Here is a 17,673-nt window from a genome sequence, read left to right as displayed (position 1 = left end):
ATCAAATTCTCAGTTAGAGGATCTGTACAAAATTTTTTCAAAACCTGGCAGGATTTAATCAATATTATTTTAGAATAAGAGAAATAACTATTACCGCATTTAATTCCCTTCTCCATCTCTTATTTATATATATATTTACTTCTCCCTTTCCTTTGTTTAATGTTGCCTTATTAAAAAGCCTTAAGCAATGTTCCTTTAGCTAAGCTCTCCTTCTCAGGGGTGGGGTTTGATTTGTCTTCAATTTTGTTGGGTTATAAATTGATCTATTTGTATGGAATGATTACAATGAAAATTAATAAAATTAAAATATAAAAAAAAAAAAAGAAAAGAAAAGAAAGGAAGATGGTATGGACCGGCTTGATAGTAATCATTCTGCAAGTTCACAAATAAAACCCATGGTACAACATTTATTTCCCATACATAGTCTTAAGAACATAAACAAGTGATGAGGAGAACAGGACATTCAGACCAACATAGATTGTCAGTCCTTATAAATGTTTCCTTTTCAAAACACTGTATCATTAAGCCAGGATTTGAAGGTCCCTAAAGTTCTTCTGTCTACTAAATTACTTTACAACCTACGTGCACTTTCATGTTTCATAGTTTTCTGTATGTTTCACTAAGACTATCGGTATCACCCAACAGGACTAATACAAGAAACTCATTAAATCATTCAAATACTGAGGGATTACAAAGGGCATAGAGCATAGACTAGGTTAATGTGGTTATACAGTGCATATATAAATTTTGAATTGGAGAAATCCTTTTTGAGCATTTCATGAATGCAGACATGAGAAAGTAACAAGTCTCCTTAGACCCACGGTTTTCAAACTGTGGTACGCGTACCACTGGTGGTACTTCAAGTCATGCCAAGTGGTACTCGTGTGGTCCTTTATTTTCCATGAATCAATGTTGCTAGAATGCCAATATGTTGCATATAATCATATATAGTATAAGTATACTACTGTAAATGTGTGGAAGACTCCAAGCCGGCTTTTATTAGGCACTTTAATGTCATAATTATAGTCATTATAGTGATTATAGTGACTTTTTCTTCAAAACAACACGGGCGTAAATTAACGATTCATTGACAGTTGTACTTCAGTTTACTGGTCCTCGCGGAGTGGTACCTGTTCAAAAAAGTTTGAAAACCATGGCCTTAGACAGTGTTAAGGAAAAGAAAACATGAAGATGAGAAAAGAAGACAAGGTTTGAAGGCAGAAAGCAACAGTAAGAAATGAACAGGAAATGAAAGGTCAGGAGAGCATGTTTAACTAAGGGAAAACATGAACTTTTGCAAAGTACATTGTCTATACAAGGAATATATGTTTCTATTTGATATGTGTGTGTTGTGCAGGTGTGCAACAACCAGACTGTTGCCATTAAGATGCACACCTTATGGAGAAGTTTTAAATGCACACAAAATGATAGTAGAACAAATTGTAATTCTGTGATGTAAAACATAAATGGAAAATTAGTTCTGTAAAAATGTAATAGTATGAAAGTTTTTCTTCAGTCTGGTAAAATACCTGGGGAATTTCCATGGCGCTGAAGTAGTTTTAAATTGACTCACTTTTGTTGACTTAATTATTAAAAAAATATATGTAGCTGTTTTGGCTGTGATGATTTAATAGTTCCATGGTTTATTTTTTCTTTGTTTACTTAATATTTGAAGGACATTGTAAACTTCTAGTGCTCTCCAAGGAAAATGGCATGTTTTTATACAGATAAAAATATATGCATTTTATTAAAATGCTACTGCTGGAAATATGACAGGTATAGCTTGCATTTTTTTTAAAGAAATCAGTTCAGCTGCACAATAGTAATTATTATCACCTGTGATCTGAAGCAAAGCATTTAATAACATCGTACAATTAATATATTTTAATATGTAACCTGGGAGGTAGACAGTGTTGACAATTTGGACTGCTTCTGTAGTTGTTAGTTATGTGCGACTGACAGCACTACAGTATCCAACACAATTAATGTATGCAGCTTTTGAGATGTACTCTAGGAAAACAAATGCCTACTTTATATATGTTTGCTTGTTCTGGGAATGCTGAGATATTTTGCAGAATTGTGAATAACATTAAAATAATAAAAAATGTAAAAAAACAAATGAATCAAAATAAACTTAGTTTTTTTTCACAGAAACAGAAAACAAATATGCCCTTCAAAGTCATTTTATATATCTGTGATTCAGTAACTATTGTCTTGATTTCTTGATTTTGTTTGTTTATATTCCTGTTTTAATGAAAAGCACATAAGTTTGAGCATTATCAAGTATGTATGAAAACTGTCTGCATGTTGTATTTTTCCTTTTTTGTTGCTTCCTTTAAACAAATTTCATTTTCAAAGTCAGAAAATACTACGTTCATTTTAAAGCTTATAGTTTTAGAGACAGAAGTAGCTTTATATTATTAAGTCTTTATTTTTTTAAACATAGTTTTTTCTTACCTTTAGGTTTTATTATATTGTATTATGTCACTTGACAGTAAATTATTTTGTACCTTATTTTGTGGAATATAGAATTAAATTCTATCCTTTTATGCCATTATTTATTAATTTCCATGATTTTATGTTAAGAGTTGATTTATACATAAAGATTTTTGCACTGTATAACATCATCATTATTATTATTATTATGACTGTAATGGGCATTTACAAAAACATCCTCAAACCCTAATACCAATATAGGAGGCCAAAACTGTAACAAAAATTGGCTTATTTAAGAAGGAAGGAGTAATTGCAGCAGGAAATTTGATAATGTGCTATAGAACCAGAGAAATAATAACAGTCACAAATGCCCTCAAATAATAAATAAATATTAGTACGTCCAGAATTCCCCTTCAGTTGCCTAGTCAGTCCACTTATGCACTGAGCAAATTATGTCAACCTTCTTCATTTTCCATTGTAGCACACTGCATCACTGCTGTAACATTACTTCCTCCAGCCAATAAAGCATTTGTCCACTGCTACCTCCAAACTTCAAGCTTACAAGTTTTGGCCCATAACCACTTCCAGATAATTTATCATAACCACTTATAGGGTCCCAGGTGATGTTGTAGAACCCTGACATCAAACAGATTAAGCTCCCCATAATGGCCTTAAGCACTTCTTCATCCCCTTCCTTGAAAGGCTGTAACATATTGTGTCAGTTCTTCTTATTGACCCTGGTGGATTGGTGAATTTGCATAAAGTAACAGGAATTCTCTTACTTAGTCTGGTACCCTAAACACCTTGTTTACCTATTAGCACCATCACCTTTTGGACAGAAATAATGCTATTGGCTGGGTTTGTATCACTTTATATAAACATATATTCTTTTGCAGGGTCATGTTCACACTTCCAGTGAAGCAATGAATTATTGTGTCCCGGTTTCAAGGACATAATGCCAGCTGTTGGCAACCCAGGCATCACACCCTATGGGCATGTACTCGACTCTGTGTTTCTGACTCCTGTCTAAAGACAGATGCAAATATACTTTGAGACTTTTAGAGCCCTCCCTAATTAATATTATGCAATTGTCCATTATGTATGTGCAAATGTTTTACTTACATGTTATAAAATATTCAGAAGACTTAATTTACTGAAAGTTTAGTAAGGGATTTTCTTAAAGCAAAAATGCACACAGAATTAATTTAACACAAACAAACAGTAGGAGGGGGAAGCCCTTTAAATGCAACTGTTGCTGAGAAGGTTTTCTAGCTCATTGGTTTTGGTTGATTTTAGTATGATATCTAAAAATGAAATGATGACTAAACGCTCAAAATGGAAATATGACTTGAGAGAGAGTCTGTTTTAGTGTATTTGTCTTAATTCATTATAGTTAAAATGTTCAATATGTTGGTTTTTATCTCTTGTCTAAAATGAGTAGTCTTCTTTACCGTTAACAAGTTAGTTCACTTTTAAATATATTATTTTATATATAGATAGATGCCTCTTTATTTATTCCAATGGGGAAATTTAGCATTTTATGGAAGAGCAATAAATATCAAGAAAACATCATCAACAACCCCCTCAGTACTCACCATAATTACTAAAAAGAAATAAAAATGTGTCTTTGCCAAAGATAAAAAGAGCAGTCACAGAGAACAATTATAAAGGCATTGTGCTATAAAGGATTGTATTTATTATAATGTATACAAAGTAAATAACACTTGGAGGATAAAAGTAAAAATGAGCATAGAGATGTGGGAGTGTTATAATTTAAATTTCATTGGGATCACTTAGTCTTACCTGATTAAATGTGTGTATTAAATATAATGTCAATGTAGGTTAATACAAAACAGAAATGAAGCCTTACAGGTTCACTGTTTATTATTTGTTTTTAGTGTCTTTTGGACAGATATACCATTGCCCCCAGGTAGTGAAACTGATGACAGAATAAAATGATACCATGAGTTTAAAAGAATTTCTGATTTAATCTTATTAAGTGGAAGATTAAAGTTAACTGGAATTAAAATGCTAAATATGGGTAACCAACCAACCAAGTAAAGGCAAAAAAAAAAAATTAAAAAAACAAAAAAAAAACCTGGGTGTGCTATATACACACACAGAAATTACTAGGCCCAAGCTTAACATGTTTAATTTCAATGTTTTTGACAATATTTGCACAGTGGAAGGTGTGATTATTTAGAAAGGAATAATACACAATAATTACTTGTTAAATAAAAATGATATTTGATGACATTGTAGTTGAGAATTTTAACTTTTAGTTCTTTTAATAATAAAAAGTAACAAAACACCTAATTGATGTTTTATTTCTTAGTAAAGCATACTCATCAGTGAGATATTTATGCATTTTCCAGACAGTTCATAGGTGGGCTGTTTATAGGAAATGGTTCTCAAATTTGTGAAGATGTCCTCCTACACCACCATACATCTTAGTTTTCAAATTATTTCACTGATAGTATAGATAGATTCACATACAGATAATACAGATTACCATAGATTTTCCTTTTCAAAATTTTTTTTACTTAGCATGGTGCAAGATTTCAGCCTCTGAGTCCTAAAAAAGTGTCAGTCCTTCCATTTACTATGAATGTTTTTATTCACATACAGGAATTGTTTTATTTCATACATTGTAATTTATTATCCGCAAACCATGTTTACAATGTTGTTTCTTTAAAAATTCTGCTCAGTACATTTTAAAAATGTTTGAAATGTCTTAAGATTAAATAAAATAGCATCCGTTAAAACAGATTGCGAGAATGACAGTTACAGGTATAAAGCTTGAAAAATAATTTTGTGATTCTGGGTTTTTCATCTTACATTAAAAACATTAAGAGGTGTCATTGCAGAAATGCTTAAGATTATGAAGGCAGTAGGTAGTGTGTGTGCCAGCTGTTTAACAAAACCACCTGGGCACAGATTGGAGCTAGTTTAAGGTAAAAGCCAAATATTTTTGAGGTATTTCTTCACACAGTGATCTTTATAGTCAGTACAGTATTGAGTGTAGTATTGGATGCAACACAAGAACCAGTTCTGAACTGAGTAAGAGATCCAGTCCAGTCTAGACCAAATTATAGTTGCCAGTCAACTTGACAGCATATTTTTGACTACAAGACGAAATCTACATCATTGACTGTGAATTTAACTGAAGGATGAGCTGTTATGAGATGGCAAAGCTGTCTATTACATCATACAAAGTCATTAATACAGTATGACTAAGTTACTTTTGAAAGTGTTTTTCATTATCCTTGTATTTTGTGTTTCAAAAAATTAATATGCTTTATGCTCTTTATATAATTTTTATTTATTTATATTATTATTTAATATAGTTTTTATTAGGTTATTATTATTTATGTATATTTTTTCTTTATATGCTGTATAGTATCTACTCTGTGTTTTATTGTGATTGCTCTGTGATGTAAATTAGTGTTCCAACTGCCCACAAGTAACTAATTTCTAACTGATGTATCTATAAATGTTTCCAAAACAAGATTATTTTACTCTTGTGGAATAAATAGAGGCAATAAAGCTTTAGATATATTGGTATGTGTAATATTGAAGAAAATATTGAAAGACATAATTGGACCGAAAAGGTTAATTTGCTTAGGTCAAATGAGTAAGAAATTAATTCTAATCCAAAGCACAGGAGCCATTTTTTTTAATCCAGATTTGGTGGTGTTATCTTCTTCGTAAAATGCCCACATGTTTTTTTTAAATGGAGTGCTGAATGCTGTCCATGGTCAGTAGCAGACTGTGGTGGCATTCCATGTTGTACTACACGTTTTCTAAGTGAGTATGTGGCACAATAGACAAGAAAAGGGTGTTGTTATCAAACAGCTAATTTCCATTAATAGCAACCATGTATAGTTGGCCATTGTCTTTTTAGAAAATAGCATCAGACAGGACAAGAACTACAGAATGTGTATCAAGTGGCATTTTCTCTTGAATATGACAGTCAATCAATAGAAGTAACTAGCTATCATAGGTAGTGTTGCCTCTCTCCATGGCATGCCATGCCAATAATGTGCAATTCGGGATTTTTCTTGTTCATTCTCTGTATGTGAAAATCAAGTCCTTAGGATTCAGCAACACTCTTTAATGAAGATGACAGTGCAACTACCAATTTCGAATAAGGTATAAAACTATTGTAGAGCACACCCACTCACTCTCTCTCTCTCTCTCACACACACACACACATAATTAAACCAATTAATCTAACATGCAAGTCTTAAGAATGTAAATATACAAAGAGTTAAAATATGCATTGTAGGAGGAGAATGGGCATCCCAGCTGGATCAGATAATATTTAATTACCCAGACATGAGGCCAGTACGATGATGCAAGCAAATTGGCTGATGGGACGATGGTGTGGTTAAACAGATGGACTAAGAAAAGCAGAGGATCGGGAGTTGTTCCATTTCCCTTACACTAGGTGGCAGTGGTCCTCATATGGTAACCCAGTTGTGACAACCACAGGGCTGCTTGGGAGTTGGAGTCTAGAAGTGCAGCCCTGTTAGGGTCCCTCGGTATCGACAGATGGTGTTGTAATGGGAGGACCTTCCTACTTTTTCTATGGCCCAGAAGTGCTTCCTCAAGGATACAGCATAACACCAGAAGCATTCCCGGGTCTGACTTAAAAGACATATGTAAGTAAGAATGTATTTGTACACAGTACATATGACAGTAATCGTTCTACAAACCTGTAAGAGGAAAAGCAGAGTAATTGAAGAAAAACCTGGGGAAACGGGTGTATTGTGCAAACTTCGCACAGTCAGTAAATGAGCTGGGATTTGAATATTGAACTGTAAATCAGCAATATTCTGTATGTGACACCTTACCACTTTCTTTATTAGTTTTATATTTTTTTGTTGTATAGATGGTTTATGATTTTTGTTTTGTTTTTTGCTTCATCCATCCATCCATCCATTTTCCAACCCGCTGAATCCGCTGAAACGGGGGTCTGCTGGAGCCAATCCCAGCCAACACAGGGCACAAGGCAGGGACCAATCCCGGGCAGGGTGCCAACCCACCGCAGGACACACACAAACACACCCACACACCAAGCACACACTAGGGCCAATTTAGAATCGCCAATCCACCTAACCTGCATGTCTTTGGAATGTGGGAGGAAACCGGAGTGCCCGGAGGAAACCCACGCAGACACGGGGAGAACATGCAAACTCCACGCAGGGAGGACCCGGGAATCGAACCCAGGTCCCCAGATCTCCCAACTGCGAGGCAGCAGCGCTACCCACTGCGCCACCGTGCCGCCCTTTCTGCTTCATAATTTTGTTAAAAAATTAATTTGCTTTTTTATGGATGTTTAGCTGCAAAATTTTATTTTCATTTTGGTGTCTGTTTCTTTTAATTCTAGTATTTCTTTCCATCCACTCCTTCATTTCCCAACCTGCTTATCCAGGGCAGAGTCACAGGGAGGCTGGAATCAATTGGATTCCTTATATTTAACATACACAACCATTCAAAAGTTTTAGAACACCTCAGTTTTTTCCAGTTTTTCTTCAAGATTTAATGGGTTGAAATGCAATGAACGACCTAAAATAGTGAAAAGTAAGCAGTAAACTGCTAGAAGTTTAAATTTCAAGTTTAGGATAGCAAAAACTGAAAAAAAAGTAAACTTCAGAATATTCCAAATGAGCCTTCTGGGAACAACTAATAGGTTAAAACCTACAAATGTTCTGCAGCAATTAAAGTAAATTAAGCCTTTCAGGTTGAAGCAAACAATATGCACAGGGTCCCAATTTCTGTTGATTACTTAAAATCCCTCTGTCTTAAAGCAGTGTTGGGACAGACTGTATTACTACACCTTGTGAAGGACTGCTTGGACATTGTATATTACACTGTAGAAAGTTGTAAATTCCAGTGATAATAGCAAGAAAATGGCAATTAACAATTGAAATGAGACAGAGCATTATTACTCTTAGAAGTGTAGGCTTTTCATTTAGAGTAGTTGCAAAAAAAATTAAATTGTCAGTGAGTAAGGTGTCCTACACAATCCAAAGGTAATAGGAAACTGGAAGAAACTCTGATAGAAAGAGATCTGGCAGACCCAAAGCCACAACCCAATCAGAAGACACGAGGATCACTAGCTTTTCTGATAGGCGTCTCACAGCTTAACAACAACAACATTTATTTATATAGCACATTTTCATACAAAAAAGTAGCTCAAAGTGCTTTACATAATGAAGAAAAGAAAAATAAAAGACAAAGTAAGAAATTAAAATAAGACAACATTAGTTAACATAGAATAAGAGTAAGGTCCGATGGCCAGGGAAGACAGAAAAAACAAAAAAAAAACTCCAGACGGCTGGAGAAAAAAAAAAATCTGCAGGGGTTCCAGGCCATGAGACTGCCCAGTCCCCTCTGGGCATTCTACCTAACATAAATGAAATAGTCCTCTTTGTATTTAAGGTTCTCACGGAAGGACTTGATGATGATGGTCATGCAGATTTCTGGCTTTTAATCTATCAATGTTGGAACATCACGGTGCTTTGAGTAGATGCGCCGTCACCACAAAGAAACCGGAAAAAGAAACAGAAGAGAGAGTAAGGGTTAGTACGGATTTTAGAGCCACCATGAATAGTTATTACAATGAATTGGATATACAGAGTATCAGGATTAAATTAAAGTGAAGTTATGAGAAAGCCATGTTAAAATAATGTGTTTTCAGCAGTTTTTTAAAGTGCACCACTGTATTAGCTTGGCGAATTCCTATTGGCAGGCTATTTCAGATTTTAGGTGCATAACAGCAGAAGGCCGCCTCACCACTTCTTTTAAGTTTTGATCTTGGAATTCTAAGGAGACACTCATTTGAGGATCTAAGGTTACAATTTGGAATATAAGATGTCAGACATTCCAATATATAAGATGGGGCAAGATTATTTAAAGCTTTATAAACCATAAGCAGAATTTTAAAGTCAATCCTGAATGACACAGGTAACCAGTGTAGTGACATCAAAACTGGAGAAATGTGCTCGGATTTTCTTTTCCTAGTTAGGATTCTAGCAGCTGCATTCTGCACTAGTTGCAAATGATTTATGTCTTTTTTGGGTAGTCCTGAGAGGAGTGCGTTACAGTAATCCAGTCGACTGAAAACAAATGTGTGAACTAATTTCTCAGCATCTTTCAATGATATAAGAGGTCTAATTTTTGCTGTGTTTCTTAGGTGAAAAAATGCTGTCCTAGTGGTCTGATGAATATGCGATTTAAAATTCAGATTACAGTCAACATTTACCCCTAAGCTTTTTACCTCCGTCTTGACTTTTAATCCTAATGCATCCAGTTTGTTTCTAATAGCCTCATTGTATCCATTATTGCCAATCACTAAAATTTCAGTTTTCTCTTTATTTAGCTTTAGAAAATTACTATTCATCCATTCAGAAATACAAGTAAGACATTGTGTTAGTGAATCAAGAGAATTGGGGTCATCAGGTGCTATTGATAGGTACAGCTGTGTGTCATCAGCATTGTGCCCTGAGATAATCTGACCTAACGGAAGCATGTAGATTGAGAAGAGTAGCGGAACCAGGATAGAGCCTTGTGGAACACCATATAGGATATCATGTGTCTTTGAGTTGTTTTCTCCCTGCCAGGTAGGATTCAAACCAATTTAAGACACTGCCAGAGAGGCTCACCCATTGACTAAGGCGATTTCTAAGAATGTTATGATCAATGGTGTCAAATGCGGCACTCAGATCTAGGAGGGTGAGAACAGATAATTGGCCTCTGTCTGCATTTACCCGCAAGTCATTTATTACTTTAACAAGTGCAGTTTCAGTGCTGTGATTTGTTCTAAAACCTGACTGAAATTTATCAAGAATAGCACGTTTATTGAGGTGGTCATTTAACTGCATAGTGACTACCTTCTCTAGAATTTTACTTAAGAAAGGCAGGTTAGAGATGGGTCTAAAAATTTCAAGAGCAGAGGGGTCAAGACTATTTTTCTTAAGTAGGGGTTTAACTACAGCAGTCTTAAGACAGTCTGGGAAGACCCCCGTATCTAATGACTAATTTACTATGTCAAGAATATTATCAATTAGCACGCCTGATACTTCTTTGAAAAAACTTGTTGGTATTGGGTCAAGGACAGAGATGGAGGGTTTCAGTTGAGAAATTATTTTATGTAAGTCAGGTAAATCTATCCTGGTGAAAGAATTTAATTTGTTTGTAATGGAGTACTTTGGTTTAGGAGGATCCTCAGTGTTGGGGAGATATACTATGTTATTTCTAATATCATTCATTTTTTGATTGAAAAATACAGCAATAGCCTCACAGGTTTTACTGGAAGTACTTTGGAGGCATTCCTTTGAGTTACCTGGGTTTAGCAGACGATCAATCATCAAGAATAAGACTCTGGGATTACTAGCATTGTTGTTTATAATCTTACAGAAATAGCAGCGCCTCTCAAGACGGACTGTGTTATTGTATTCTGTTATTTTAACCTTTAATATTTCATAGTGGATAGTTAGTTTAGTTTTCCTCCATTTACGCTCAGCTCTACGGCATGTACTCTTTAGATCAGACACTCTTTGGGTCTTCCATGGTATAACAATGCTAGAAGATTTTTTAACTGTCTTTTCAGGTGCAACTATGTCAACAGCAGCTCTCACTTTAGTATTAAATCTTTCCACCTTACTATTTACATTATCCTCGCTATTATCGTTGGCACTATAAACGGACTGATTGCTTAGAATGTTTGTAAGTTTTAAAGCTGCTGATGAGTCAAAGAAGCGTTTTTTAACAATATGCTTCTCATGAATGTTTTCTATCAATATTTCTACATTAAATAGTAGAAGAAAATGGTCTGATAGACCAATATCAATGACCTGCCTTACATCAACTTTTAGTCCTTTAGTAATTACTTCCAGGAGGTTCATGAATTCTTTTACTTTTTGGTCACACTGATTATCTATATGAAAGTTAAAGTCGCCGAGTATTAAGAGTGTGTCATAATTCATAATTAAAATTCACATTAAGTCAGAGAATTCCTCAAAGAAAGACGCGTTAAATTTGGGAGGTCTATACACGGATAATACTAGAACGTGAGAATCTCCAAGAATAACAACGGCGAGATACTCAAAGGACTTGAATTTACCAAAACTGACATCTTTACACTTTACAGTGGTTGAAAAAAGCAAGTCTCAGTTTCTTCTGTGAATAGGAGACTTTGTGCTGCAGGTTTAACAAAGTGAGTGACAGTAAGAAAGCCATACCTATAAGGACAAAATAGGGCCTTAAAATTCCAGTTGTGGACTACTGAAGACTGGAAGAAACTCTTATGGACAAATGAATCAAAATTTCTGTGGTTTCTCACATTGGATGTTTGTACGCTGTCAAGTGGGTGAAAGGATGGTTGTGCAGCACCAATATCAAACATGGAGGAGGAAGTGTGATGGTTTGGGGTTCTTTTGCTGGAGGCAGAGTCAGTGACTTGCACAGATTGACTGCTATTCTGAATCAAAAGGGTTACCACAGTTTGGCAATTATATCAGCACAAGGTGGCTACTTTGAATCAAAAATGTGTATAACATTTTGTACACTTAATGATTCCTTGACTTATTTTTTTATTTGCCATTGTTTATTTGTTCTGTGCCTTAATTTCATGAAATATTGAGACATTAAACTGTGTGCATTTCCATAAAACCTGAAAAAACAGAGGTAAATATAAAATGTTTGAAAGCTGTCACTCACAAAAGAGGTCACTTTCCAAAATAAAAAAAAAACTGCAATGTTTTAATTTCAGAATAATGTAAGGTATAATTAGAATCTCCAAAGAATACTCAAAAAATAATTTGTAAGCCAACATTTTTTATGTAAAGATAGCACAGTAAATAGCAAATACTTGTAGGTGTGTTACAAACGTCTCTTCTGTTTTCCTGGGTTCGTGAAATCAGAAAGTATTCAGTGTAGTAATAATACGTTAGTAAGACATTTAGTTATTATAAATAAAAGAGTGAATAACACAATTGCTATTTGTTCAAAGCATACATTATGTTACTGTATACTTATACAGTATATAAAACCCAGTTTAGATAGATAGATAGATAGATACTTTATTAATCCCAATGGGAAATTCACAGGAAATTTACCAGGTGACATAGTGGTCCCTGAAAAGATAATTAAGAAATCCTTCAGCATTATTATACCTTGGAAGACGCAAGGAGTGTCTGATTTAAAGAGAACATGCAGTCCTATTTCTCTAAAATTATAAATGACAATACTGACAATCCAAGAGTTTGTCTTATAAACCCAGCTTACTCAATGTAATGTCTTCTAAAAACTACTAGTGAAACTTGTGTGACTTTTGCTTATTTTTTAAACACAAAATAAATTTTATTACAAGTAATATAGTACATCCCTCTAAAGTTAACCCAATTTAATCCCAGCATGACCTTTTAAGTGAGTTAAATTCTTTTAATAGAATAGATTTACCCGTTAATACATCAAATAATTTCTCAGCTGAAACCCTCCACCTGCATCCTTGACCCAGTACCAACAGGCATTTTCAAAGAAGTAGCTGAAGACCTTATTGATAGTGTACTTGACATAGTGACCTCATCATTAGATACAGGAGTCTTCCCTGACTGTCTTAAGACTATAAATGTTAAATCACTGCTCAAGAAAAATAATTTTTCCTCCTCTGTCTTTGACAACTTTAGACCAATTCCTAACCTGCCTTTCTTAAGTAAAATTCTAGTAAAGGCAGTAATTACATAGCTAAATGATTACTTGAATAAGCATTTTATTATGATCGACCAGTTTCGGTAAGCTGTTAGAACAAACCGTGTACAGAAACTGCACTGGTTAAAGTAGTAAATGATTTGTGGATTAATGAGGACATTGGCCATATATCTGTTCTTGTTCTCTTAGACTTGTTTGCAGCATTTAACACCACAGACCAGAACATTCTTATAAATCACCTAAGACAATGGGTGGGCTGTTCCAGCAACGTCTTAAATTGGTTTCAATCATATTTAACAGAAGAAAATTAGTAGAAAATTATTTGTCAGTTGTGGTAATTGTACTTCGAAGACCCATGATATTGTATATGATGTACCCCAAGGATCTATTCTGGGTCTGCTGCTCTTCTCAATTTACATGCTTCCATTAGATTAGATTATGTCAGAGCATAAGCTGAGTTACCACCAGCTAACTGGACGACACAGAACTTTATTTATCTTTAGCTCCTGATAACCTGATGCTGTTGCCTCTCTGAAACAATGTCTTAGCAGCATTTTCAATTGAATGAGAAATAACTTTCTTAGACTAAATAAGGAGAAAACAGAAATCTTAGTAATTGGCAAACATGGATATAGCAAGGGTTTTAGAAATTAATGTATTCCCTTTTGCTTAAAAGTCAAGGCAGAGATAAAGAATTTAAGGGTAATTATTGACTGACCTAAAGTTTAAATAACATATTAACCAGATTACTAGGATTACGTTTTTTTCCCTTAAGGGATATAGCAAAAGTTAGACCCCTTGTATATTTACAAGGCGTTGAAAAATTAGTTCATGCTTTTGTTATTAATTGAATGGATTACTATAATGCATTACAGTAACAGGACAACCTAAGAAAGACATCAATTGGTTGCATTTAGTGCAGAATTCAGCTGCCAGAATCTAAACTGGGAAATGAAAATTCATGCACATCTCCCCAGTTTTAGCATCATTACATTGGTTACCTTTATCATTTAGAATTGACTTTAAAATACTACTAATAGTTTATAAAGCCTTAAATAATCTTGCCCCTTCCTATATATTTTGGAATGCCTGTCCCGCTGCACTCCGAGTTGTAACCTTAGATCTTTGAATAGAAGTCTGCTTATAATTCCAAGAACCAAGCTTAAATGAAGTGGTGAGGGAGCCTTTTGCTGCTATGCACCTAAAATCTGGAATACTTTGCCTATTTAATTTTCCAGGCTAATACAATGGTTTTTTAAAAAACTATTAAAAACATTTTTTAATATGGCTTTTTCATAGCTACATTTTAGTTGTATTCATAATAGACCATATAGGCATAGAACTATAATATTCTTCAGTGATCCACAATCTGTACTACTTTCCACTATTCTCTGTTGTCTTTTCTGGTCCTTCTGTGATTTGCACCACCACCACCTGATCTAGTCAACATGCAGCCACCTGTGATGACATAATGAAGGCAGGTATCCGAAATGTCCACGAGATCAACTACTTCATGTGAAGCATGAACACTAAGAAGACTGAGTTAGAAACATTTATGTTAGGTAGAATGCCAACTGTGGACTGGGTGGTCTTTTGGCATTGGAACCCCTGCTGATTTTTTTTTTCTCTCCAACCTAACTTTAATATTATTGCCTTTCATGAATAGGTTTTCTTTTCTTGTAACTTTTTCTTGGTCTTCTTGTAAAGCACTTTGAGCAATGTTGTTGTATGAAAATGTGTTACATAAATAAATATTGTTGTCGTTATTTACTCTTAGTTCATTCATTCAGTTTCTAAATTTGGTAGGCCAAGCAGTACATTTAGAATTGTTTGACCTTCCTTTGAAGTATATAGAGAGTAGATCCTGTGAAAGTGCATACACATGTAAAATAAAAATCAAACATTTTAAGACTGCTTTGTATGTAATTCCTCAAGCTTATAAAATATGGAAAAATATTTTTCTGAAGTTTATTGTACAGTATCTACAATAAATGCTTGTTTTATAAAGTTTACATTTGCTCCTGAGCAATGTTTTAGTTCATAATTAAAGAGGCGTATACGTACTGTATATGTAATAGGCTAATACAAAAGAATATGGCACATTGAATTTTTAACAGGATCATTAATAAAAGTTTAATTTCTGTATTTTTTATACTGTACAATATTACTGTTTATTGAAACTGTTTCAAGGATCATGTGAATCTCACTTTTACTCAAAGGAATCTGATGCGTGTGTGCACGCTTGTGTTAGGATTCTGGCTCTGTTTCTTGTTTGGTTGCAGTGATGTTGTTGGTTTGAGGATTTTAATCTGTCTTTTCAATAGATTAAGATGTACAGTATATTTGATGCCTCTTTTAGCACTTCATCACGTTTCGCTATGACATTTTTTACTTTTGTTTTTACTATTAAGGTTTTTTTTTAATAATGTGCATTATAATACTGATCAATGCATATCCATTTACTACATATATTTTTGTATTTGGATGATTTTTTATTTTAAATTAGTCTAATTTAAGTGTGTAGTTTTTGTTTGACTTCTACCATCACTAAATATATTTGTTCATATTTCATGTTTTATTGCCTTGAAACATTGCCTTGAATCTCATCTATTATGTTGAAGTTAGTATTTGTCTAACATTCTACTGTATGTCACACAAGTAAAACAGAAAACATTTTTAAATTCACTTAATCCAATTCAGGGTGCTAATGTATTAGTTATTTTTAAAAAATAGAATTATGTAGAACAAGGTCTTCATCTGTTTGCTTTTATTCTTCTGTGATAATTCTTGTTAGTCACCTGCTGAATAGGATGTAAAATTACAGATGCTATTTAATGGTGGACAATAAAACAATAATTAAACTTAGTTAGATCTTCTTTGTTGTCCTGTATTGCCAACAAATAAGCGATATGCCCTTAAGTGTAAACAACATTCAGAATAATTTTTTGGTAGCTGATTGCTACAGTATGTTAATGTATATTATTTATCTGTCATAGGTTGTGTGTTCTTTAATACAAACCTGAATAGAACAGGATGTTCCTGAGACTTTATTATTGGCAGGAAAAGGTATAAATAGAAAAATTTCATCTGGTTTGAATCAGTGTGGCTGTATTACTTAGGGGTGGTTCTTTTGTACGTTAGCCTTAGACTTTGATTGAAGCTCAAACAATCCAGGAAATGCAAATAATCCTTATTCTGAAGATGTACAGTGACGTGATTGTGTGGTGGTACGAATGGCTCGTGGCTTCACCACATGAAAGAAATTGTTTCAGGAACAGATGAGTTGAGGCTGGGTTTAGTTAGAAAGATTGAGCTTCAAAGCCTTGTAGGTTTGCATCCTTGTCTCAATGAGAAAGTCATGTTTTTTCTTTGTTAAAGAAAATGTTATTTTTTAAGTTTTAATACAATTTTTTTTAATCTTAAAATACTCATTACTGCAATGGAAATATAAGTTTGTCAGACATAACTTTTTGTCACCACATTGTGTGGACAGTGTCACAATGAGATGAATGTTTGAAGACTTCAGACTAAGTTAGTGAGTGTGAAAAAGTACAAATGTGACAGTCCAAGTTGGTTCCAGCAGCCTGTCACAACTTGCACCTGGAACTGTCGATAACTTGGCTGAGATTAGCTAGGCAAATTAGGGCACAGTAGTACAGGGCAAATAAAAAGAAATAAATACTATAATTCTTATAAAAGAAGTGAAAATCCCACAGGATCTGTCTTTCTCTAAAACCATAGTTTACCTCATTACTCTCTCACCCTGACATCTCCTTAGCTCACCAGAAGGTCTCCTTAGCTTGAGGATATGTCCATCTTCACATGGGCTTGCACCCTAGTCAACTAGGTGACCCTATTCACCTTGGTCAGTCACCACTGTCCATGCCCCACTCATACCCTTGCCACTTGCAGGGACCCCACAAGCACTGCTCCATCTCCTGTCCACCGCCACCACACAGCCGTAGGGTGGGAGCCCACTCTGAGCGGTGGGTTGCTCCTACTCCCTTTTTGCTCAGCAGAAGCAACCATGCCCTCCTGTTTTGTCCAAACACGACTGCCCATCTTAGTCTGCACCAGCTTAGCCAAGATCCTGCCTCTCTCTTTCTCATCTTTCTTCCATTTAACCTCCATTTTTCTTTATTTTGCCTTTATTTTATATCTCCCCTATTCCCAACACAGGTTTTCTTTTTTAACTTCTAGGAATGCAGGTTCACTGATTGCCGGCTTTGGAGCACTAACAAGGCAATTGATTGAATGCTCGATCACCCTTTCCACCTCTGTAGCTGCTTCGCCATGCTACCATGCATACCCATGCCCCTCTGAAGAACTAGTGCTCCGTAATTATTTATTTTTTAAAATACCCAATGCCGTGGACTACTTTAATGACAACAGACCATATACTGTAAAGGAAAAAAAATGTGTTTAGGATTCTGCATGAGGTATAGGTAACCACCAAAGGCCACAGCCATCATCAGATATAATAATAATAATTCTTTGCATTTATATAGCGCTTTTCTCACT

General features: G+C 34.6%; 1 protein-coding gene across 2 annotated transcripts in view; it reads left to right on the top strand.

The window, feature by feature from the left end:
• Window positions 1–17,673, top strand: part of gtdc1 (glycosyltransferase-like domain containing 1) — a 252,843-nt gene that overhangs the window by 104,347 nt on the left and 130,823 nt on the right. The gene's annotated exons all lie outside the window — the stretch shown is intronic.

Source organism: Erpetoichthys calabaricus, chromosome 8 (genome assembly GCF_900747795.2).
Source record: "Erpetoichthys calabaricus chromosome 8, fErpCal1.3, whole genome shotgun sequence".
In the NCBI taxonomy this organism is placed as follows: Eukaryota; Metazoa; Chordata; class Cladistia; order Polypteriformes; family Polypteridae; genus Erpetoichthys; species Erpetoichthys calabaricus.
The sequence above is the reverse complement of the archived record's forward strand: the minus strand, read 5'-3'. Positions and strand labels throughout refer to the sequence as shown.